General features: G+C 50.6%; 1 pseudogene; it reads right to left on the reverse strand.

The window, feature by feature from the left end:
* Positions 1-1363: 1363 nt before the first annotated feature.
* Positions 1364-25796, reverse strand: part of LOC119102054 (zinc finger protein 541-like) — a 41117-nt pseudogene continuing 16684 nt past the window's right edge.

Raw genomic sequence — 25796 nt, forward strand, 5'->3', positions numbered from 1 at the left:
GTGTATCAACGGGCGTGACCACCGCAGGCCAGGCATCCCGGCGATGCACACGACAGGGACTAACAGCGTGGGGGGGGGGGGGGGGGGAGGGCACAGGCAGGTAGCCAATTAGGTAAGCAAGTAGCCAAATAGCTACGGGCAGGTAGCAGACAGCAATTTCGCTGGAGGTCGGCGCAAATTCGCAGAAATTCGGAGAAAATTGGACATTTGCCCACCCGAATCTTACCACGTGCCAGTACAATAACATCATGACATCCGAAATAAACGAGTTTGAAATACAAAGACATGACAATAATAATGAAGACTGGTGATAAGGAAAGAGAGAGTGGCACATAGTCTTCTTCTCTGATTAACTGCTGGTGTATGTTGGTGGACACGTCAGGACACTACATCGCCGCTCGTAGAGTCGCACCCATTTCGGTCATGTTCTCACTGGATTGAAGTTCTCCAACCCCAAACGTTCTCCCTTCGAGGCTGACCTGCCGATTTCTTTTGGCACTTACGGAGGTTGAGCGGATCGCGAACGCGATCTGCTGACCGTCATCCGGCGACCGCCGACCGGTGGCCGGCGAACCTGCCGGGCTGCGGGCGCGTGAGCGGGAGTAGGGAGTAGGAGTGGGTGTGGGAGTGGGAGTGGGAGTGGTGTGGGAGGGGAGTGGGAGTGGGAGTGGGAGTGGGAGTGGGAGTGGGCGCGGGAGCGGATGTGAGAGTGGAAGTGGATGTGGTGGTGGAAGTGAGGGTACGAGCGAGAGTGCGAATGAAAATGGGAGTGGATGTGGGAGTAGGTGTAGAAGGGTGTGAGAAGGTGTAGAATAGTGTAAGTGAATAATAAGTTATAGTAAATAAGTAATAGAATAGCAATTAAGTAGCAAATAAGTAATAGAATAGTAAACTAATAATAAGTATATAGAATAGAGTGTCTAAGCAGAAGTGGGCGTGGAAGCGTTAGTGGGAGCAGTTGGCTGCTTCGGCGGACACGGGAGTAAGAGTAGGAGAAGGGACGGAAGTGGGGAGGGGGGAGGGGGAGAAGCGGCGAGGGGAATGGGAGGGATAAGTGAAGTGGATGCAACAGGGGGGGGGGTGGGGGGATGGACCAGTCGGGAGGGCGAGGGAGTGAGAGGCGGGAGCGGTTTGGGTGCGGGGCGAGGCAGGGGGGGCGGGAGTGGGTGCGGAGCGTGGGCGTGGGGGGAGTAGGCGCAGGTCAGGGTGCGTGGGGCGTGGGGGCGCGGGGCCGCGGACCGGCGGCGCGGGGCGCGGCCGGTCACCGTTAGCCGGCCGGAGACCAGCGGACGCGGGTGTGCCGCCGCGCCGGGTCGGCCGGCCGGCCCCGGCGCCGCTTACATGCAGCGTTAATCTGGTCAGTTCACCCCGGGGCCGGCAGCCGGGCCGCGTCCCCTGGTGCCGTGCAGACGAGCCACTGCAGGCCGGCGCCGCGGCCGCCAGCTGAACCCAGGTCATCTCCCGGCTCGGCCTCACGGCGGCCGGCCACGGTCGGCTGCCGCATCGGGGCCCGACGGCCAGTGAGTCCGCTGCGGGGGCGACGGCGGCCGACGCGCTGCCACCGTCCGCCGTCCCCGCGACCGGCGGGCTGGAGGACCGGCCCTGCCCAGAGCAGGCCGAGCAGCGCTGGGCGACTGGTCAGTCCAGAGGCCCTGGACGGGCAGCAGGTCTGCTCGGAGGGCATGTGACTGGTACAAACTTTCGTGAGGGCGTACCATCCAACCGCTGTGTTCGGGATGAGCTGAGCCTCGCGGAGCGGTGCTCGGAACGGGCCGGACCACACGACAATTCGGCCCAGGACCAGCTGAACCTCCGCATCCGCTCAGGACCAGCTGGACCTCCGTACAGCGACTGTCCTCACGACACGGCGGACGGCCGCGCCGCTCTTCCGCGGGATAAGCCACAGATCAGCACGGACGGCCTTGGTGACGTACCGGAGCTTACTGCACTGACGGACCCGGCTCACAACACGATCGAACCAGAACTGCCGAGCCACAGGCGTAGTACGGCTCCGATCATGAGAACCGGGCGGGCTGTGCTGCAGTCCTGGGCGGGAAAGAGCACAGCACACTGGGGCTCATGTCGGCGCAAACCAGACTGGTTGGGAGAACCGGCTCAACGACGGCCCGATGCCTCTGGGAAAACCAGAGCGACGCGGAGAAGGCGCAGTGAAGCGGACCGACCGCATCATCATCATCGCTGTGATCCGGTGCGCCAAAGGGCTAGAGCTTTCCAATGTAAGGTTAAAAGACGACAAACCGAGCTAGGGGAGTAAGGGTCACTTTAAAATGAATGGCCCAGTGGATTTAATAGGGACACAGATGACGCCGCACCAGTCCAAAGACGACACCGACTGGTGCCAGCGTGCGTTTGGCGGCAGGGGAGCGAGTGTGAGTGCGCCGCACGGTCCTCTCACCTTGCTGGGTGTCCGGGCCGCCTCGCCAGCCTGACTCTGCGCCTGGGCGTCCTGCATGATCTGCTGGATCAGCTGCAGCTGCTCCACCTCCGTACTCTAAAGGCGAGCATACCAGCGGTCAGGCAAACCGGCCAACGACTTGCCACTGCTCCGGTGGACCACATTCGTGCGAGCTTGGGGGCAAATCCAACACATTGAATGTTTTGGTAAGCACCCTTTGTGCCGCAATCGATGTTTGTGTTTACAGCTACAAACACAAACACCAATCGTCCACCTAATGCTGGAATGTTTTCACACGGTTGCTGTGAAAACACTAGTATCCAACAGCCTGAATGTCCCTTTCTCAGTTCATGTCTCGTCTTAAAACATCGTTTCTAGTGTAAAGGCCACGACGATTTTCTTAATTCGGATAATGCATAGAGATGTAAGAATACGAGAATGTACTTTTCAGACGGTACTCTATATGGCGTACGCTGAAAATCTGAGCACTAAGACAACTAAGCACCGAATGCAGTCTGCCGTTCCTGCCTCTTCAAACACAAGCCCTCGCCACTGAGTGCTGTCTTTGTCATTGGCTCTGCTGTTCTCGTGCCTGCATTTCTTTAACATCCATGCCCTCTCTTCCTCGCCTCTCGTCTTTTCAATGACACCTGACTTTATTCAGGCGTTGTTGTGGACCAATTAGCAATCCACCATGTTTCAAGGAGTATGAACCCCGGCGGAGTGACGTCACGTCGGGACAAAAACGACGGATGATCTCGTCCCGATATAAATAGCCTTGGGACGGCCAAACTGCCGGCCAGCAAGACAGCCCGCCACGCACTAAGCCAGGCCGAAGCTGCCATCTCTCGGTGAAGTTCACTACCACGATACCGACCTCCTCCACTAGGGGGCAGGTGTGGGAAGTAACAAAGACGCACACGTCGCCGTAAAGGGATGAAAACAACAAGAAGGGGTACCGTGAACCAGCCCACTACAGCATCAAACCACGGCTAGGCTCTGAGTGAAAAATGGCTCGCGAAAAAGCAGCAGACCGTTGATAAAGTTCACAACCATAGCAAGAACTGATCATGGAATCACCAAAATTATTTCCACTCATTTTGTACCTCTGTTCGGCATAGCAACAGCTAATACATGAATAAAATTCGGTGAACGAGATGGAAGCCGGACTCGCACTGGCAAGTTTGAATAAGTTGACGTCGTCATGGTTTCCTGTCAAATCTTTGTCAAAATCTGACCCCCGACATCACAGGGAACCTAATGCCGGCATGCCACAATCTGAACGAAAGCATGTGGCCGTAGAAACGCCCCAAAGTAAAGCCGACTTCCGAGCGTCAAGTCAGGTTGAAAGAGAGAAGACCGCCAAAACCTCCATTCTGAACACGCGGGACAGACATGTGCATGTAAATAATCCTTTACCTACACATCAACCTCGTACAATATGACGTATAAGTTAACAAAATTGAAGTACTTTTTAACAACATATATGTTAACGTGACGCGAATGTCTTGAGAAAGCCGGTTACACAAGATCACCGCCTGATAACGAGCCGACGCTTGACAGCCTCCGTTGTCAGGCGTGGAAGCACTGGTATATGTCCTGGCGAACATCTGGTGATCAAAGGTGAAAGTTAGCATGAAGCCTCTGGGTCGTCGACATGGTGACTTTTGGACAGAGTGGTAAGGGAATGAAGTCCGTTCGGCTGGTGGGTGGTGGGTTAATGAAGCTCATCTCGCGCGTCCGATGGGCGTTGGGTGAACATTGTCGGCCAAACATAATGTTAGCGGTTTGTTGGTACCTTGCTAAAATCATGTAGTGCTAAGAAAGCCGGGTACCATTTGAAAACGGTGCATAGGTCTTTACTTGCTATGCGGGCAGATGGTCCCTACGTCTATACTATGCCGGCAGATGGCCCATACGTCTATACTATGCGGGCAGATGGCCCACACTGCCAGGCAACAGCGGACGCACAAATCGACCAGCGCGTTTGAAGACTAGTACAAGCTGGGAAGGAGCCAGTGGCGTCACTTAGCACACTTTCTGGGGGAGGGGGAGGGGGATCTGAGTCCCACCAATGTTTGATTGGGCCCCTTTGATGCTCTTGTGAACCCCCAATGCATGTGAGCAGGACAGGGATTGCTGGATTTATGAACTGCATCCAATTTCTCTGAACTGCTGGTACACTGGATACCTCAGCACATCACCATTAGTAGTACGCTCATCTTATACCAAATGGTATCCTGTAGCCACCTAGCGTTTATATCATATGAATCCCCCGTATGTAAAACCGATTTAAAAACATTTGCAGGTTTTTCTTGCGATTACACGAACGGATCAGGACAGGGCTCTGGATGGTTGCCTTTCTATGCTCTTCCCTTCTGAGCGACAGAGAACGACTTCGCAGGACCTGCCACAGCCGCGTGGTGTGTCGTATGCATACGACGGTATACCACGCCACATCATCCCGTCCCAAAATATAATATAGCCTGTCCCGATGTCTCAGTTGATAGAGCACCTGCCTCCAATTCAGCGACAAGTGGTGAGCCCGGATCGAGCCAGTTCGCTATTTGTCCCTGACTGAGATGGCCCGCGGCCGGTGGCAGTCGCCGCGCTGACGGTCGGGTGACGTCAGAGAGCAGGATGGGCTGCGTCGAGCATTGCGACGCGCCAAGCTTTTGACGCAGGATTTTGCCGTTGACCCGGAATTTTGTGATCGGATGGTGGAGCCAGGGCTGATGCAACAAGCAGTGCTTATCGTGGGCACTCGTCCCAGAAATGCATCCAATCAAACGGCGATCTCCACCATAACGCATTACAATTCGGCATGCACCAAGCCTTCCAAGAATGCAATCGTTATATCACGAACGCAGCGAGCGGTAAGTGCATCTTATGACCCACGGTCGTGCGAACGTAACGGCGCTTATCCGTATTCCTCTTTTTCCGTGCGAACGATTACCCGGAACCATGGGCGACACCTCCCGATTGAATCTCGGTTTAACAATACAACAGCATCAGGTTCGCAAAGAAGTGGTATCGGAAACGAAACAGGCTGTCTCTATTGGGGATGGCTGCCACTCTGATGTCCTCCTGGGGGGTTCCGAGGCGACTTCACGGGATTGATCGGGACGGCGAGCGGCCCCAGCAGGACTGGCATACACCGCACACGGCACGGGCTTCACTGGATTGGTTGGAGGAGCATTTCTCTGGAATGCCCATCAGCTTAAGACTGCTGTGGAGAGGCTTCGCGCTCCCCGACCTGTCGCCACTGGACTTCATGCTGTGAGGCAACCTAAAGAACCGCGTCCACGTGGGCAAGCCAGAGAGCTGCCAAAAGCTCAAAGCCGCCTTTAGATTTATGATGAGACGCATCACCGTCGACAAGATCGACAGACTAACCAGCCACCAGCAGCTGGTTCAGCTGTTGGTCATCCTGGACCGCCAGGGAGGATCTGGAGAGACTTTTGTAGTCCTTTTTGTGCAATGTGGAATATCTGTCTACCGATGTCGCTGCTCGTGTTTTGCTACGTAATTGGTAGTCAAATGCGACCAGAGTCACGATTTTGTGACAAGTATACTTACCGTTGGTACGGAAAATGTCGGTAAAGTTTTATCGCAGGTGCCCTGTGTTTAAAACAGTTGCCGCATATTGCACTCATTTTTTGGCCTGAAGCCTGGCGTGGCAGAACGTTTGTGGTCAGACGGCGATCCCCGACCAGCACGCGATGAGGTAGCCATCATCAACAGAGAGCAAAATTGGAAAGTCAGGAGGACCAAAGGGGCAGCACACATGACATTGGCTAACAACAATATATGTAAACCAAGTATTAACATCCGCCCAATATGGCACCCAGTCTGTGGAAAATCCCTAAATATCCAGGAGATAAATGACATCAGGTTCTAACGACGGAAGATTACCGTTCCGGTAAGCCCCGTTGGTAGAACACTGGACTAATCTCGAAATCAGTTGGCCCTGATTCGAATCTGAGCAAGTCCAAGGAGAGAACTCGAGATATGACGCATGCGTGGCTGGAGGGCAAACATCATCCAGCCCTTCCCAGGACTCCATGACACCTGAAGGCGGCCGGAGAGACAGCTGGCCGAAACGCTGTGTGCATGCTTACACGCCACACGAGTGCGACAGTCCGAACAATCATTCCGTCCCTGATAAAAACACTACCCAAAATTGTGTACACGCCCAGACCAAGTAATTTGCAGAATTACCTGAACGCACCGCAAACGCATTGGACGTAAGTCAATCGACCTGTCCGTCCCACGCACTCTATCGCCTGCGTCGGTTGTTAGTTGAAACGTTGACAACACGTTACACGCGGAGCCACGCAGATCTGATGTTTACCCCAGCGCAGCAAGTATGCAAAATTTAGTTTCGATGACCTATTTATTTCGGCCTGTAAAATTGTGATATCCTTCAAGGTGCATACGGTGTGGTGCCCTGTACCTCATGGACTGTGATAGATATATTGCTGCCCGTGTTGAGACAAGGGATATAAAACTCAGCGGACTTTCGATCAGCACTTCGCCGGATATCATAGTGTCAAATCCATGTGTACAGCACACTGCCTGTGACGTCCCAGCACTTTCTAGATTTTAGTTTCGCGTCATCATGACACAGGCAGGACATTCGCCGATTCTCGTACTCCTAATGAAAGTACTTTTGGTCGTAGTTGGGTGGAATTGAGGCGTAAAAATGAGTAAGAGCGTTTAAAGCACCCAAATACGCGTGCGCCAATATCCAGCCTCGGAGTTTCACTGGATAATTTTTTAGAATTACGTAAGTTGTTCAGTGCATTAGTGAGGAACATTATTCACACAGATAAGACAGAATTATTAGCCTCATCCCTCGGAAAAAAACCCGGGAGAATGAAGGTATAGTTTGGTTGATATTTCGGCAACATGTCTTCATCGAAACAAAAGCAGAAGTGAATTTGGAATTGCCTGCCAATGATCCTACTCGATATCTCAGGCTATTTTCTGAAACAGCAAGCCACCGTTTTTGCAGGACAATAACATTCAGGGAATTAAACAAAGAGCGACTGCCAGCCATTACCATTATGCAGTGCCTATCTAGGAATAAGAAGACACAAACATACGTGTACATGCAAACGAATTCGAGCAAATAGGTACCACGCATCACGCTTCATTCAAACATGCAAACGAGTTGAAGTAAACAGGCATCACACAACGCGCATCAATTGTACATGCAAACAATTTCAATTGAGCAGGCATCGCATATCACGCGTCAGGCACCACTTACACATGTAAGCGATTTTAAGCCAGCACCCATCACACATAGAGGCACATATAACATTCCCATAATTGGCCATGATGAGCCCTTTGTGTTAATATTCGGTCGCCGACTTTTTATAACAATAGATTCACTGAATGTAAATCTACTCTTATATATATATATATATATATATATATCTGAATGTGAATCTATTTTTATATAAATATGAATGTGAATCTATTTTTATATAAATATGAATGTGAATCTATTGCTTTCACTGAACGTGAATTGATTTTATATACTGTGAATATACGCATTCTAATTCTCAGACGGGCACTGTATCTTGATGATGGCTGACAACCGCTCTTTGTTTAATTCCCTGAAAGTAAGTGTCCATGAAAACTGTGGATTGCTGTTTAAAAAAAAAAATAACCTGAAAAGTGGAGTAGGATCACCGGCGGTCAATTTTGAATTTACTTCTGCTTTTATTTCGATGAAGACATGTTGCCGATGTATCAGCCAAACTGTATCTCCCTTCTCCTGGTTTTTCGAGGAATAAGGCTAATTCTAATGTCTGATTTATGATAATGTTTTGTCTTCACTGGTTCTGCTGGCACCCCATTCCGAGAGTGCAATTAACTTTGAGCCAGAGCTATCACTGTCTGGACTTATGGATGACAAGGATGCTTGATGGTAAGGATTGGGTGATGGATGAGGTCCGCTGGTGTCTTATGGCTGACATCCAGTTTGCGAAGGCTTTTCTAGTTATGCAACCGAATGGCTCTGAATCAATCATCTTCGCTGCGCACTGGGCTGCACTGCAGTTACATCAAAGCGCGTTGCAAAACTGCGAAGTGTGGCACAATTCGAGGGCACACCTGTACTTTCCCACGGTTCTTTCACGTGTCTAGGCACTCGCTATTCCAGTAAACCGGCTTCGAAAGATGAAAGCTGTTAAAATATACGTAATGAGGCCATTCAGGACTTACAAGGCTTATACTGCTGGTTAAGAGAAGTGTGCCAAGCACAGTCGATTACCAGATCTGTCGAGCAAGGCGCAACATTGCTTGAAAAGATGAGACGACAGCATAATGCATTTTGCACATCACCCGTTGATTGCCGACCCTTGACATGTATTTGGGGAGAATCCAGGACCTTTTTGCACGCCATCTCAGCGATTGTCGCCTAGAGGGCTCAAGCGGTCGTGAAACGTAGTGTTGTACTTAGCCCCCTGTTTGCACGGTGTTTCGACATTTCAGAACTGCATTACCGTTAAACTTCATCCCCAGAAACAAGTTTGGAAGCAAGTTCGGACAACCTACACGCACTTGCCTTTGAAAATACATCACTGAGGCATTGCTGGCATCCGCAACACGAGCCTCCCGACCAGCATTAGCTCAGCTCGCCTGGCCTCGGCCGTCCGCAAGCCCCGTCAGTCGGCCCGTACGGTGGCCACATCAGAAAACCCCGTCAGTCGGCCCGCACGGTGCCCCATCAGCAAACCCCGTCAGGCGGCCCGCACGTTGCCTCGCCCAAAACCCCGTCAGGCGGTGCCCGCACGGCGGCCCTGGCGCCCCAGCAAACAGACCCGTACGGTCCCGGCAGCCGCAGCGGGGCCCGCACCGCACAAACCCCGTCCGGCCCGTACGGTGCCCGTCGAAACACGGCTGCCCCAGGCGCCCCATCAGCATGGGCGCAGCCAGAGCCTTGGCCAGGAGGGGGGGGGGGGGGGGTACAGGGTTGAAAAACGGCCCCCTGACAGTAGAACGACAGCTTAGAAAATCGCCGAATATGGCCCATTCGTTACTGAGGAGATATTTTCTCACATAACATATGCATATAGCATATTTATACATATGCATGTAGCACATTTATAACACACCCACACATACACATCCACACCCACACCCACACCCACACCCACACCCCCACCCACACCCACCCACCCACCCACATATATTTTTACCTTCTTCAACTGAAATATAGTCCAAACGGTACCATGGGATCAATTCTGCCTTAGGTTTGTAGAAAATAAACTGACAAAACCATGTGTTAAATGACTGCATGAAAAAGATCGACGGCGCTCTTCATTTTACAATGGTCCAATGGACTCTTCAACCGATGTAACTCCGAAATTGTGCCATGTTTTTATGTGGGTTGTATAGAGACAGCAAGGATTCCGTAAATGTAGACTGAAGATCAAGACGGATCGACTTGTATTAACATGGCCAAGCCATGTTTGTCTGGATATGTTCAACATTCAGTCAGAATTGATCAGCGGTACAAATATTGCAACATAGTTTTCAGCATGCGCGCTGGCACATCTAAGCGACAAAAACTCGACGCCAGACGTTGCAGTCGCCCTGGGCCACGCAGCATCGGCCCCGCGGCTAGCACTAAGCCGTGGCCAACATGTGGACGAAAATGGTGAAGCATCTGAAAAAGTACCTTTGAACGCTTTTGGACACCAAATCGTACATTAAGAGATATTCCTGGCGTATATTTCGCATGCTGCCAATCATAAAAAAGAATGCCACTTTATGGAAAAGTAGGACAGCGAAAAAAAAAACACTCCCCGATTGCTGCAAAAAAAGAACGCTCGACGGCCAATCTGGCCCCGTTCAATCTGTCGTCAGCACAACTGTCAGCTGGAATGCGAGACGTCACGCGTGCGTGCTAACTTATTTCAGTTTCGTTCGATGTGTGGGCTGACGGTAAAGTTTTTAGATTTTACTTTCCTTTCTTCTTTTACCTTTTACTTCAGTCCACACACTAACTCTGGCTTACCATCGATCATGACACACTGCGTACAAAGTGGTGTTTGGAAGTGTGGCTTCAGTTCCGGTTTTACCATCATCTATCTTGTCCGTATGTTGAGTGTTTCTTACCATTTTTAACTCATTTCAGTTTCATTCTTCTCACTTTGAATGTTTACTTTTAGCGTTAATTATCTACCGGGCAACCACACACCACACCAGACACTGTCACTCATCTTTTCATGGGTACTCTTAGCATTTCAATTTCCTCCTTATCTACCAAAGGTCGCACTTCCCCCAAAATCAAAGCCAAGTGCTTCCGCCCCACCTAACGTAATCGCCAACGCAAAAGCTACCAAATCAAAGTCCCCTTTCAGTCAGAGTGATCTTTTAATCTGGTAGCGTTTTCTGCCCAGGCTGACAGACTGAGGTGAAAACACTAAAACGCTAAAAAACCGTGGAATCATCTGCCAATGCGTCACGTCACAGGTCACGTGACTTTGTGGTCACGTGATGTAACGTAGTGAGTTAATGCACAGACCAACACACCCTGTGAGTTTGGTGTCTGTAGCTTCCTTAGTTCCTGAAATCTCAGCGGGGGGGGGGGCAAATCGACCCACCCCCTCACCAAGCAAGGGGCCAATCGGCCACCCAGGCGCGTGTTAAGCTATTACTTTAAATTGAGCATTAATTTTACAAGAAGCACAGAGTTTCACCTTACAATGAGACCTTCCTATGATGCCATCCAAACCAGGTACATTTATTTTGTTGATCAGCTTGACATTTGCACCGATTCGTTTTTGTATTGACGGTTTGTTGTTACAGCTCTAAAACTGGGGCGGGCAAAAAGGTGCACCTTATGGCAGTAAGAATTGGCCTGCATTTCGTTTTCAACTGCTAATTTCCGCACGTGGTCGCAAGGCCCAGTAACGTGCACGGTCAGGCGGTGTCCTACCAATGCTCTCTCCACAACGAAACATACGAAACATGAGGTGCAAGAGACTGCGTTTAAAAACATGGCTGGGACAATTTGGAACATTTTTGGTTTCATTTCTCATTTTACATAGCCGATATCTCACTGGAAATACGCAAGTGTCATGCCGCGGTCGACAACAACGCAACACCTGCGACCTGATTCCTTATCCGACCCCTGTGCCACAGCTGCACCACAGCAAGCTCCCTCCTTCCATCCCTGAGCCACGACGGCACCGGCAACCTGCTCCCAGACCCCATCCCTGAGTCCACGAGTGCACCGGCAACCTGCTTCCAGACCACCACCGAGCACGATGCACCGTCAACCTGCGCCCAACCCCATACTGAGCCGCGGTCTGCACCTGCAACCTGCGTCCAGACCCCATACTGAGCCGCGGCTGCAACCGCAAACTTACTCCCAACCTCATACTGATCGACGACTTGTACATGCTTAACCTGCTCCCAGACCCCCTACCTGATCCGCGGTGCACTGCAACCTGCTTCCCAACCCATACCTTAGCCGCGGCTGTACCTAAAATCGGCTCCCTGATCCCATCCCTGACCCGGCTGCACTATTGGCCGGCTCCCAGACCCGGCTGCACTAGTGGCCGCTCCCTGATCCCATCCCTGACCCGGCTGCACTTGTGGCCGGCTCTCTGACCCGGCTGCACTAGTGGCCGGCTCCCTGACTCCTCATCCCTGTCGCGGCTGCATGAGAGGCCCGCTTTCTGACGCCAGTCCGGCCCCGGCCTCACTCACAGCCTGCTCGCGGCTGCTGGTGACCCGCTGGTCGTCGCCGGCGGGCGCGACGGCCGTCCTGGCGGCGGCCGCCGGCCGGCCGCCGCCCGCCGGCTGCCCGTGTATGTTCTCCACGTGGCGACGCAGCGAGCGGGCGTCGCAGTACGACTTGTTGCAGCCGTCCGACGTGCACTCGTACGGCTTCTTGTTGCAGTGGGTCAGCATGTGGCCGTTCCTGGAATGCGTGGTGCGACGTGGTCAGCTGATTGTTTTCAGACGGGAGTGCTTTGTTGGGTGTGCGCAGGCCCGCCTCGTTCGCATCGTTCGTTGGATGTGCGTGAGTTCGATGCTTCAGACAAGGACAATATGAAAAACACTAGAACAGAAATACGTGGCACTGACACTGGTTGGAGACAGTGCGAGCCATCTATGAAGCCAAATGGACAAGCAAACGGGGCTCGTAATAAACTTCAAATACAGTTTCATGTAACAACTTAGGAGCTTTGTTTGCGTCTTTAAATGTAACCGAATGCTGCGGGAGAATTGATGTTTTTCATCGAAACAAAACCAAATGTTGCGAAGTAGAACAGTGACATTGCACAGGGAGTATGTATGCAAATAACCGTGCTGAAGCCCATGGAATGATGCTATTGTTTACATCTCATTCTCCAGGTGCTGGCAATGAAGCCACGTACTTTGATCCCACTCAAACCACGTGGCTCTTCATTCCTGGTGCTCACTATGGTCGATACTACGGAAGGACGTTTGGAAATGCGAGTGTTCCATACTGTAGCAGCTACTCCGACCAAGGTCAGGGCGGGCAGGCGTGAAGGTCTGCATACCATGAATAGTTTCGTCCCACGCAATATTTATGAGCACGTGACAGCAGATCCGTTCCACGTGGTGAATGCGGAGCAGCGAAGTGAAATCACGGCGGGAAAGGTGTCATATGGATAAAAGGAGGAGGTTACCTAGGCGCCAAGAGCGTTAATTTGGGTGAAAACTCCGTGGCTTATGAGTTATCAACCGTTGTCCCATTTCCGTGGCACGTGAATGTATTAAATAACACTTTAGTCTGTTATAAGCCATTTGCAGTCTTGCTGCAAGAGATCAATGGCGACATAAGTTACTCAGTTCAAGAACCTAGATCAGTTCCAACCAAAACACTGCTTATTTCTAACCGCAGTACCTCAACGTGTACTTTTATAATTTGATTTATTCTGGGCCGTGTTCTCACATCATGGAGTCAGTGGGCACCCCAAGCGACCGGCAGTTGTGTGTCAGTCCTCGTCCAGGACATGATGGTGGCACAGGCTGCGAATGTGCGCTGCATGCGTGATGAGCATGCCCTAGCAGCTGGCACGTCTGTTGAGTCCTCTGGGGCACTGGATAGTTTAGTCGCACAGTTACCATTCTCGCACAGTTTGCAATGCATCCGGCTTCCCAGAAATTGCAGTCTTTTGATGGTTTGGGTAACTCGAGTCATGGTATGCTTACCTGATTTGTGCAGAAGCTCTCTCTTTGTCATGAGCTTTTCCTCTTTGTTGCAATAATTTTGTGAATTGCCGTCTAAGCGTTAACACAGATGAAGGCGAGTAAATACCCGTGAGTGACACTTCCATCACGGCATTCTTTTAGTTTATAGTGTTACGGCTGAAGGTAAAGCAGAACGGAACATTGGTCTACAGCATTAGCTTGGGTGGCCAATCCTACTTCGCTTATTTTTAACACTACCGTCACTTTAAAAAAGCGACGCGGTGCAGATTGGGATAAAACTGCTTCGGTTTCTGCGGGAAAGGGGTAGAAATGGCAGCGGTAAACGATAAAAGCTGTCTAAGAGAGCGAGAATGATGGACTTGAAACGGTTGATCTTAGTAGCTTTATTAAGAGCATGAAGACAACATGGATAAAAAGACCGCACCAATTCAAACACAGTTGATTTTTTACGATACGGAAAAATTCCCCCTATTCAAGAGTCGCTATCATGTGGAACGACAGCCCTTTCAAAAGTGAAAAAGGTAGCAATCCCTTTCTGGAAGCAGGCAATCGCAGCTTGAAGCGAGTTATGTGATTTACCTATTCCAAACGTAAGCAAACGTTGACCGAAAAGCTGCGACCCAAGAATGTTTCAAAATTCGCCAACGGCATCGTTAAAACATGCGACATTACAGGATTGTAAATTGTTTCAGACCTTATAAATACCACAACAGGAATTCTTTACATTAACGGAGATATAGAAACCGTGTGTGGGGCTGGTATGCCATTTATTTTCTATGCGTCTCTCATTAGAAACCATTCGAGCACCGCCAAAGAGTCAAATTATAAATCATTTGCCTATTCTTTTATGCATCACGAAAAAACTCAGTCCTTGGAGATGCTAGAATTTCACGCATTACATATAAAACATACACCACTTGTCTGAGGAACAAATATGAAAAACACAGAAAAACCTGGGGTAAAGTGGGTTAGATGCAAACCATTTTCACGCTTCATACAGGCTAGACATATGTGCTGCTACTGAAACAAATTTGCTCAAACATTTCACTTTAGTTTAACTTCAAGTATGGTGCATTTAGAAACCTTTTAACCAACAAATTTTCGTTAGTGATTGGCAAAGCTAATGACAGTCTATGCACTATTTGTGGCTTCCTAAAGGAAACAGCTTTTCTGGAACCGCAAGGTGGCACAGGTCTTCATTTCTATAATATCGCACACATTTACGTGGCATTGCAGACTCGCATACCAGATAAATCAAAGCAAGGGATTTTTCCCTAATGTAGGCCGTTGTGAAGGTTAACGGAAACCTTTGTGCTCGGGAGCAGGAAATAACAATATACAGTACTAGACAGCACAGCTGTTAACACTCAACACAACTTTCTAAATAACTTAAATTTGGAAGCTGACAAGGAGTTTCATTCCTCTAGATAACTGAACAAAATAGATGAACACAATGTCACATGGAAACAGCTTGACATCACGTCCAGAAGTAAACACGAACGAGACAGCATGATTATTACGCCCGACTGAGGGCGCTATCTTAATCAATATAGTACCCACATTTAAAGCATCATGCCCGCTGTTTTATGCTTCAGACATGACCACGTCTCGGGACCGCCGCCATGGCCGCCATGACCACCGTCTCATGTCTCCTCCATGACCACCGTCTCATGTCTCCGCCATGACCACCGCCTCATGTCTCCTCCATGACCACCGTCTCATGTCTCCTCCATGACCACCGTCTCATGTCTCCGCCATGACCACCGTCTCATGTCTCCTCCATGACCACCGTCTCATGTCTCCTCCATGACCATTGTCTCATGTCTCCTCCATGACCACCGTCCCATGTCTCCTCCATGACCACCGTCCCATGTCTCCTCCATGACCACCGCCTCATGTCTCCTCCATGGCCACCGTCTCATGTCTCCTCCATGACCACCGTCCCATGTCTCCTCCATGACCACCGTCTCATGTCTCCTCCATGACCACCGTCTCATGTCTCCGCCATGACCACCGTCTCATGTCTCCGCCATGACCACCGCCTCATGTCTCCTCCATGACCACCGTCTCATGTCTCCTCCATGACCACCGTCTCATGTCTCCACCATGACCACCGTCTCATGTCTCCTCCATGACCACCGTCTCATGTCTCCTCCATGACCACCGTCTCATGTCTCCTCCATGACCACCGTCTCATGTCTCCGCCATGACCATCGCCTCATGTCTCCTCCATGACCACCGTCTCATGTCTCCGCCATGGCCACCGTCTCATGACCACCGCCGCCATCAAACAGCCGCTCCCTTCTGAACTTTTGAACGGCCTTTCTCTCTTGTCACTCGAAGCATGTCTCGATAGGTACTAAACGAAGAGAACATTATTTTTTAAGTAAGTTCAATAAAACCTCCCAATATTCAAACACAACGTAAGACTCAAGAAACGACGGATGTGTTTGACGTTCCACTCCGCTCTAGTGCGTTGCCAGTGATGTGATCCATGCGTTTGTAATGCCGGTTGTTGTGGTATTCTTTGTATGACGTCATTGTGTGTTATCATGCGTTTTTAATGTGCTGTCCATTAACTGTTCATCGCTAGGCTTTTGTTAGTTTTGAGTGTTCTTGTGTGCACGCGCGATACAATGTCTTTGTCACTGCATGCACTTGATGAATGTGTCTTGCTCCACGATGGGCATACGTGGCTTTTTGTTTAGGAAAATGTACATTTTGTGATTTGCACACAAAAAACAAACTTTACAGTATCAGCGTGGGTTGCACGTCTACTTTTAAGCACCTGGATGGTCTTGTCGTAACATATACAACACTAGAAAACTCTCACGCGCCCTCCCCGTTGAACGTCTAAGGGTTGGTACATCCCCATCCCTCAGCAAATGCGTCGCACGAACACTGAGCGATGCAACATCCGTGGCTGATGCAGAATGCGCAAAACTTGCGAGCGCTCCACGGTATAAGACATAGTTATGTTGGGCCCGTCTGGGCCATCGCACGTAGTTCGAGTCAGTGTCGGAAGCATCGAACCTTAGGTGTCGCGATAATCCCCCCGCAGTCCCACGGACCGTCCGAAGTGGTTCGCGGACCCGCGGTGGAACCGGCGCAGTAGCGCCACCTCTCGCGCGCGCAAAGAAACATAGTTCTGACCACACGCCCACGCGTTGTGGAGGCGGCCGACGACAGGCAGTCGCGGTGAGAGGCCATCACCTTCAGACTCCCCCGCAGCTCCAGACCTTGTGTGATATTTTCTCCCACGCGCCCAGGAGGAAGCCAGGCGCGGGCCAGAATACTGACGCCTTATTTTGAGCTCTCTGATCGATCTTGAAGCTCAGGGAGGTCCTGTGTACAGCGGAGTAGTAAACACGACGTAACTATAGTGTCAAAGGCGGAACTTTTCCAAAATGTTCGTGGTGCAAAGATAAGTTTTTGTTTCACTTTCTCCATACAGTACTTAAGACGCGAAATTAGTTTTCTGGGATGCTAGGGATGCAGCTGCGTACATCCATGGAGAGTGCTGGCTTTATTCTGCCCCATTTCTAATCGCTGGCATGGGTGGAGTTTTGCAGGCTCATCATAAATGGGAACCCCTGCCACTTGCTCAATAAAACTCAAGACCCGTCGGCGGTAGACCCCAAATCTGATGTGATCTGTATCTTTGTGGCGAGAAGAATGATCATATAACAATTTGGTCCAAATCAAACCACTGTGCGTGGTTCGACGCGAGCAAAGCGGACCCATAGGGTTAGCATCGGGGACGCTCAGCCCTGCGTCATTTGAAACTTATCGGAGTAGCAAAGTGTTTCGGTTGCCGTATGCGAATTGATTGCAAATATACGAGTTTTGGGAAGGTGGATAGGGTGAAAACATCAGAACATAACGACCAGTGCGAGCCACAAGAACAAAGTGAGTGATGGTTCCAAAGGGCGATCCTCCGCGACTGTTTATCGTTACAAAGATTACAACGAGAGGTATATTCAATGAAGGACCGTGCAACATCTGAAAACGGACATCTATTGATGTGATATTTTTTAGATTATATGAGCTTATTGCCCCAACATATTATTTTCGAGCGGCAACTTCATTGGAAGATGTCCCACTATTCAAGACAAACGCAAATACTAAAATCCACAACACCGACCAGACGAATTTTTGATCACAACGCTAAATTCAAATACCTTAAATCGCACTCTTGCGATATACCTCTCTTTAGTGCCTGGGCATCGTTGAACATTTCACTTAGCAAAGAGTAGGTGGGAAACTCTGTCGTATGACCTGTAATAGCTCAGAAACCGATAGCGGTGGGCCCCTAAGCCTCATAGTGCTGAACCGGCGGCGAGAGGAGGGCGCACATTCGGTCCAGATCGCACCAACGCGAATGGTTCGGCGCGAGCACACTTGCCCCATGGGATTAGCATTGGCGGAGGTCAGCTCGTCACCATGTGAAACCGATCAGAGGAGCGAAACAAATCGGTCGATGTTTGCCAATCCATTGCATATCTTCCACGTAGGAAGACGGATTAAGTGAACAACAGAATACGACGGCAGTAGAGCTTACCAACATACACTGCGTGATGGCTCAAAGAACGTTTCTACGCGACTACTTATCCGCAGCGTTACATAAAAACAGTATGACGAATGTTAAGCGACGGACCGAGCGCCAGTTGGCACCTCGCCAGCAGCGCATGCGCTCTTAAAACGGCGACAAGACGGCAGGCCAGCTCGCCAACTGAGCGCTGCAAACTGGCAACGGCCAAAACCAGAACTTTGGCTGCCAAGTCAGGCTTCCCTGCAGCGAAAACAAAGGATTTGTCGACGGCATCTTGGTCAAGATATTCCCGACTTGGAAGAGTTGTAGCAAGACACAACCTGCCTCCGCAAGCAGGTCACCCTGGCACGGAACAACTTCGCCGGTGATGATCATGAACTCAAAACTTCTGGAGTACCAACGTAGAGAGACAAGGGTTTGCAAGTCGGTGGACACTGTCCCGACCCAGGGGAGCAGAATGCGGCGAACTACCAATTGGAGTTTCTCAGCAGCCTGGAACCGTCAGGACCCTATCACGCAACTTGTATTCAAGCAAGGTGCACCCATCATTTTGTTACGGAGCATGGATCCTCTACAATGCCGACCATCATGACAGGCAGGGCCAAGGCAGAGAACGTTTTCATCCCCAGAATTCCGCTCATCCCGAGTCCAAACAGATCCGGCCTGCTGGCAGGCGGAGCTGCCCCACGCCATGGCGATGAACAAGAGCCAGGAGCGGTGCCTGAAGAAAACGGACCTCGAACTGCCTGAGCCAGTGTTCTCCCGGAGTCAGCTGTACGTCAGCAGCTCCAGCGGAGCGTCCGACATGCATATCATATCGTACCAGGGCAAGACCAATAATGTGGCGCACAAGAAACCACGGCAACCGTAAGATTCCTTGGCGCAGGAATTCAGCTGCAGAAGAACCCTAACGCACGCTGATATCTGGCCTGTACTTTCACATCGCCGTATTCCGCCGTGTATGGCCTCGATTGCTCCGTGCTCGACCCGTCCGCTGCAGGGAGTGCCCGAGCCCGGTAGCGGACCGTCATACTGTACCTCAGAAGAGCACGTGAGTCCGCTGGCTGCTCAGCTGGTCAAACAGTGGTTCAGAAGGACGCGTCGGCCTGTTTCGTGCCAGAGATGTTTTGGGTATAATCTGAAACTGGTGCATATTTTCTGCAAATTGTGCGTCTCACTATTTCCTCGTGATTTCTTCGAAGTTTAGCTCTGTGGTGTGACATTCTTTGAAAGTATTAACTGCATTGCTCCAAGGAATGAATGGCGGCCGGCACTTTCGTTGCAGCGTGTCCCACTTGTATACAAGCACCTACAAATACGAAACCCCACCAGACAAGTCAGATCAATTTATAATAAGCCAAACGCAGCGTTTTCAAATTATTCCTTTGTGGCATACCTTTTATAATCGGGGTATCGCTGGGCATCCCAGCTAGCCACATATAATAAGGGCAAATATTTGTCCTTTACCCACCAATAGCTCGATAACCGTCGGTGGTAGACCTCCAACACCTCGCATGGTCTGACTCTGCCGCGCGACAAGAGCACGGTTTATACAGCACATCTGGTTGAGATCAAAGCAGCGTAGCACGAGCAAACCTGCCCCATAAGCCTAGCATCAGGCTTGGTGCTGGGTAAGCTGGATGTGCGGGCGGCATAGCTGCATTACATCTTCCGTTTCCCAGCCCCGCGAGGGTGCTAGTCCACAATCTATAGCGTTGAATAAAGCAGGACTCAGGTCATGCATTGTTATTCATGGCATATGTGCAGTTTTGCTAATTTGCGCATGGCACTTGCTGCAAAATTAACTATTTCCTGGTCGAGACGGTTATCTTCGTGTGAATATTTCGGGTAACGAAGAATTTCCGACTGCTGCGTGCTAATGAACTTCGAATTTGCCATTTCAGAAAGGACGGTATGTTAAAAGCCTAAAGGAAAATGCCCTTTGATGTGTGCGAAAATGAGCTTCAGCACCAAGCTTTCGTTCCTTATGCTGCACGTAATCGACTTTGAATAGCCCAGGAGGTGCGGGCTAATCGACGTTAGCAACAGACCCTAGTATACAAGACGTTATCAAGCGAGTATTGCCACTTGTGGTCAAGAGCACTAGAAACGTCGACTTTACAGACGAGCTATACCATGCCTGCCTCATAGCGTCATGAAATCATAACTTTCTGAAAGGTTGTTGTAAGTTATTCGGGCTCAGGGGCGCTTAGACGGCAGCGGTCATTATGTACCCGTCCTGAAAGGCCGGTTATTTGCAACACCACTCACGACTTATGATTTATTTATTTGACATTACAAAACCAATGTCGGCAGTATTGCTGGGCATTGCTTCCGCTATCCAGCTTGCACCTGGCCATCGCCATATTGCGTCTCGTGTGGCCTAAACTCTCAGCCGTTCGCTGCCGGGCGTGACCGAGCCCGGTAACGCTAGGCGGTTCGCTGCCGGGGGTGACCGAGCCCGGTAACGCTAGGCCGTTCGCTGCCGGGGGTGAACGAGCCCGGTAACACTAGGCCGTTCGCTGCCGGGGGTGACCGAGCCCGGTAACGCTAGGCGGTTCGCTGCCGGGGGTGACCGAGCCCGGTAGCGTTCGGTCGTTCACTGCCGGGGGTGACCGAGCCCGGTAACGCTAGGCCGTTCGCTGCCGGGGTTGACCGAGCTCGGCATCGTACCACAGTGCTGTGCTTGAGCCGCGTGAACCCACTGACTGGTAAACTGTCCAGGCAACAACGCAGTGAGAGGAGGTGACCTATGTCGTGGCACTGACTTTTAATGAGTACCCTGAGGCTGACATGTGACTTCTTCAACTTGCTCCGCTCTGTTTGCTCTTGGTGGCCTTGAATTTAAACGTTTAGTGATTCGGCGTTTTTCAGGGATTGCGTTAGCTGTATTGCCTCCTCAAATGATTTGCACTCAATATAGTCAGCCATTTCGTTGGAACGTGTTAAACGATTAAATGCAAGAACAAGGATGAACAACTGAAACACAAATCACGTGATAAGGCATGAAATAATAAAAAATAAAGTCGTTAAGTTGTGATATAGATAAAATCGTTGCGTAGCATAGACAAGTGAATGTCATTTGGACCGACAACCAGTTTCCAGTTTTTTATCGAGATAGGTGCATGACTCGATTTGATAAGTGTAACCTCCGAACCTTTTCCCTCATAACCGTCTTGCCGAAAACGCACAATTTTGTGAAATTGGTGAACGCAACTTCGCACGGAAAAAATCCTCTCCGATGAATCGGAACCCAGCTTTTATGCAATAAGATGTGGCCTGTGAGTAGATGTAGTTCGTTTCAAGAAAATCGTTTCAACTACATATGCATTTTGGACCGCATACTGATAAATCAACCTACCATGCCTTGGTTTGATGTTCCAAATTTTCCATATTGTATTGTCACAAGCATCTAGCAAATGTGATTGTACGACTAGTATACTACCGCTTCTATCTGATGCTCAAAACTGCAGGTCCACAAGCGGCTGCAAAGAGGTCGGCTCGTAAACAGCATCATGGCCAGACTGGGACGACTGAGGCAGTCAGAGTTGAAATCTCCCGCTAGTTAGAGTAAAACTCGCTCGGTCTACAGACTCACTCCTCACAAAATTCCGCTATCTCCTGCTGATAATTCCATAAATCTTTGATAAGCAGTAACGAAGACCTAAGCTTGTGAAGAGCCAAATGGTCTGGCCGCGCTGGGCCGGGCCTGGCCGGGATTTACGACCATTGTTCGTGTGCGCCCGGCCCCAGAAAAGGACTTAGTCTCAATCTCCCAGCTCCATCAAGGTGATGTGCTCAGAGCTTGTCCCAGATCGCCTCCGGGTGACCACATCCCAACGGATTGTGAGGAGGAGTCACTAGTGGTACGGTGTTCTGGCTAGTGTTGTGGAGAGAGGACAGCTTGCGCCCACGGTTGTCTTTATGGGCCCACTATTAAAACGCCCACAAGCTGACTACTCGGGTCTGGTTCGTACACCCGGGCAGCACTCACAGGTGGTCCTGTCGTTTGAAGGCCTTGCAGCAGATGGTGCAGATGTACTTGCGCTCGTCGCTGTGCGTCAGCCGGTGCTTGGTCAAGCGCGGACGCGTTGCTGAAGGACTTGCCGCATACCTGCAGGTGTACTGTATGTCAGCGAGCGATAAAACCTGAGGCCTACGAACATCTCCGGAATCCCGCTAACCACTGTTGGAGCTTTTGAATAAGGCACCTTCTGGCGTTGTTCATTATCTGATATTGATAATCGGGAGCGATGTTAGCCGTCGTCGTTCCATCAGAATATTGAGAGCAGAAAGCAACACAACGGAACATAACGGGGTAACAACGCCATGCAGATCCGCACCATCTGGCCGAGTCATAGTACCATGGCTAATTACGAGTGGCTCAGTGAAGCCAAAGAGTGCTATGCCATTGCATACCTATGGCTTGGCACTGCGCAGAAAAGATAAAACGGCAGAAAACCAGACGTGAAACGGTGATAACTACATGATGATGTCCATTACTCATTGAACAGTTCCGTAGTCCTAAGCGGTGTATAGTCCCCGTCACTGTAGCGACCCAGGTCCAAATAGTCCATCAAAGGACGCCGCTTCCACGAAGCGACAAGAGATGTCATACAAATGCCCACCATGGCAGTTGTATCTTGATAACATCTAGACATCACTGAATGGCACCTGATTGACAGCGCCTCTTGATGGGAAATGCTTGTCTGAAAGAGGAGACGTGGTGCAACTCACAACAAAGGACAGCTGTGGTGAATAGGCAAACAAAATCCCAGTAGGCAGCTCGTGTGAAAAGACAGTGTCACTGTCCAAAAAAGCAGCCGTGGTGTCTTGGCGTCATCTGACGGGTGATACCCGAATCCCCCACAACCCATCGTGACTCGACACTGTGATCCAGCCCGTCGCAGCCCCCGGCAGCAGCGCGCCAACACGACACCCTTCGACAGGTGGCCGACACCTCCGGCCCCGCTCCCGGGTGGCCGGCGCACCCGCCGGGCACCCCAGCCTCAATCACCACGGCCATGCTATTGATCGGCCCCCGGGGCGGCGACGGACGGTCCGCGGTCGACGATGGCCCTCTGGCGGTATCAGCCGTCGGCGGTCGAGGGCGGCGGCGCCTCTGATTGACGCCTCCGCCGCCACCGACAGCGTCGTCGGCCGCCGCCGAGCATCGATCGACGCCGCAGTGAGCGGAGCGCAACAACAAATCGTCGAAAGTGGGCCGTGTTTTCGGCGGTGGCCGGCGCGCAGACAGGTCAGAGATGTGCCCGCGCCGGCGGTCGATCTCGACGGGTCGGGCTCGACGGTCGCCGGCGCCGGACGCCCGGGGCGGAGGCGTCAGACGCGGCGACGGAGCGATGGGGTGGGGGGTAGGGCCTGGATGGTCGCGACCGTGTGACGTCATGCTCGGGCAAGGATTGGCCGATGAGGTGTGCTCGTGTGCAGACAGGGCGTAACAGGGAAAGCCGGAGGAGAAGCAGCTTATGCAGATGAGGAAGAATTAGACACAGACGACGAACGATGCTAATATCAAATGGTATGTGGCTCGATGTCTTAAGAACGAGAGGTGGACAGTCTAGCAAATACTATTGATCATCAGCTCAGTCAAGCTTGGTCTTACTGAGTTCGTTGGTGGAAGCAGGCCGTCTATCTTCCCGGTTAGTAAGCGAGCGTAGCTCTTAACTGAAATGGATTGGGGCAACAGCTGCCTTTCAATTCGCATATAAGTACGACTGCTACGGCACATCCTCATCATTCTCTGCTGAAGTTTTTTTTTTTGTCGGTCGTCGGACCCTTGTGCGGCAATCGTTCTGCAAAGCCTTGCATTCAAGATGAGCCCAGTTGGAGCCCGTTGCATGGTAGCATGGTACTGCATGCAGGAATCAGCATGGTGCCCATTGCATATTGTTGCATGGTAGCATGGTATTGGAGCCCGTTGCACAGCATTGTATTTTTTGAGAGGCACAATATTTGTACCTACGTCGCTATGAAGCAGGGCATCGTGACTGCACTGGGAAAAAACGGCCATTTTATTGTTGCTGTTCTTTGGCTATGGTTGTGCGGGGCATTTAAGAGATTATTCCACTGCCTGTCAGTGCAAGACGTGCTTGTTTCAAGGGGTATGCACTTTGAAGCTGTAACGGTATAGCAGTATCCAGTCTTTAGTGATAATTCAGTGAAGACTGCTGATTGTTCAGTCGGGTCAATAACCGAGAGCTGCAATGACGACGTTCTCATGTGAGTGCACTGTATGATACAGTTTATACCTAACAAAACACCATGGAAAAAACAACCAGACCGGTTTGGCGCCAGGGATCACATTGGTCAGCCGTTTTCCAGACAGATGATGCTGTTCACTTGGCCGGCACCGGAAATATCAACCACGTCAAGGACTCGAACCCTGGATCATAGTAAGTCATACCCGAATACGTAACCAGCTGGGCTAAAAAACTGCAATATTTCAGCGTGTCACGGCGGGCGTAAATGGGGCACATCGGAGATAGCATGTTTTAGCGGCAATCGAAGATTTTATTTATTAACGGAAAATTTATAGGATGTGTGCGATTTTGTGCCTCCATGTCAAAGAGCCCGAGCATGAAGAACACAACGGTACACAGTGCACGATGCAGGCATAATGTAGGCAAGCATTATGCAAGCAGTCACAAGCATGCAGTTCGAGTTCACCCGTGAGCTGCGGTTCATCACTAATGGATCGCTCAGATGTTTTTGTTCTTAATGGCCCGAGCACAAACTCACATCCTGTCCGGACTGTCCCATTTACTCAAATTCAGCTCCCAGCTGTCAGCTGTTTAGCTGCTCAGAACACTTAGTTGAACACATGTTCAATTCTCCTAACCTTTTACCGGATGGAGGCGATTTCGCTAGCGTGGCCGTTGCCGCGATGGTAAATGTATAGCAGGCGGTTTATGGGCTTACTTTTCTTGTATTCAACAAGTAATGCTCGCTTCACTTCTTGGTTTTAATTAATCTCTCTTGGTTCCGACATGGCTGCGGCTCAACGACGCGATGCTATTGAATAACACAAACTCGACCAAACGTGTGGCTCTCAGCGAATTCGTTACTTCTATTCAGTTCCATTCAACCTGTAAAGAAATTTCGCTGAGGTGGAAGTTATGATGTTAACAACAAAGGAGATTGCGTGTGAATGCCTTCTCCTTACAAATAACACTCTTTTCAACACTCCAGGTTAGCTGTACTCATGCCTTCTTTGTAGAAAGGACACATTCATGTTAAAGGTAGCAAAAAAACAAACAAAAAACAGAATGACAGGATGCAAGCAACAAAGCCTTGAAATTCTGTTCTTACGACATGCTGAGTTCAGAGTTGTTATGATGACAATTATTGATCTTCATTATTCCAGATGGAACTGCTTAAGCGACGATAGGAGCCAAACACTGGCTTTGTTACAATACTCGACGTTTCAAGCACTGATCACGAGTGCTGCCGTTCGCTCATGATGCTAAACACGGATTGAAACGTCGAGCATTTACGGTACCTATGCCTGCTTGAGAACGTCGTTGAACGAGCGCCTCCTGTTACACCGAAGGGCGATAACTGGCAACATAAGAACTCTGAGCTCGTCACAACTGGACGTCA

Source organism: Pollicipes pollicipes, unplaced genomic scaffold (assembly GCF_011947565.3).
Source record: "Pollicipes pollicipes isolate AB1234 unplaced genomic scaffold, Ppol_2.1 Scaffold_5441;HRSCAF=6435_pilon_pilon_pilon, whole genome shotgun sequence".
Lineage (NCBI taxonomy): Eukaryota > Metazoa > Arthropoda > Thecostraca > Pollicipedomorpha > Pollicipedidae > Pollicipes > Pollicipes pollicipes.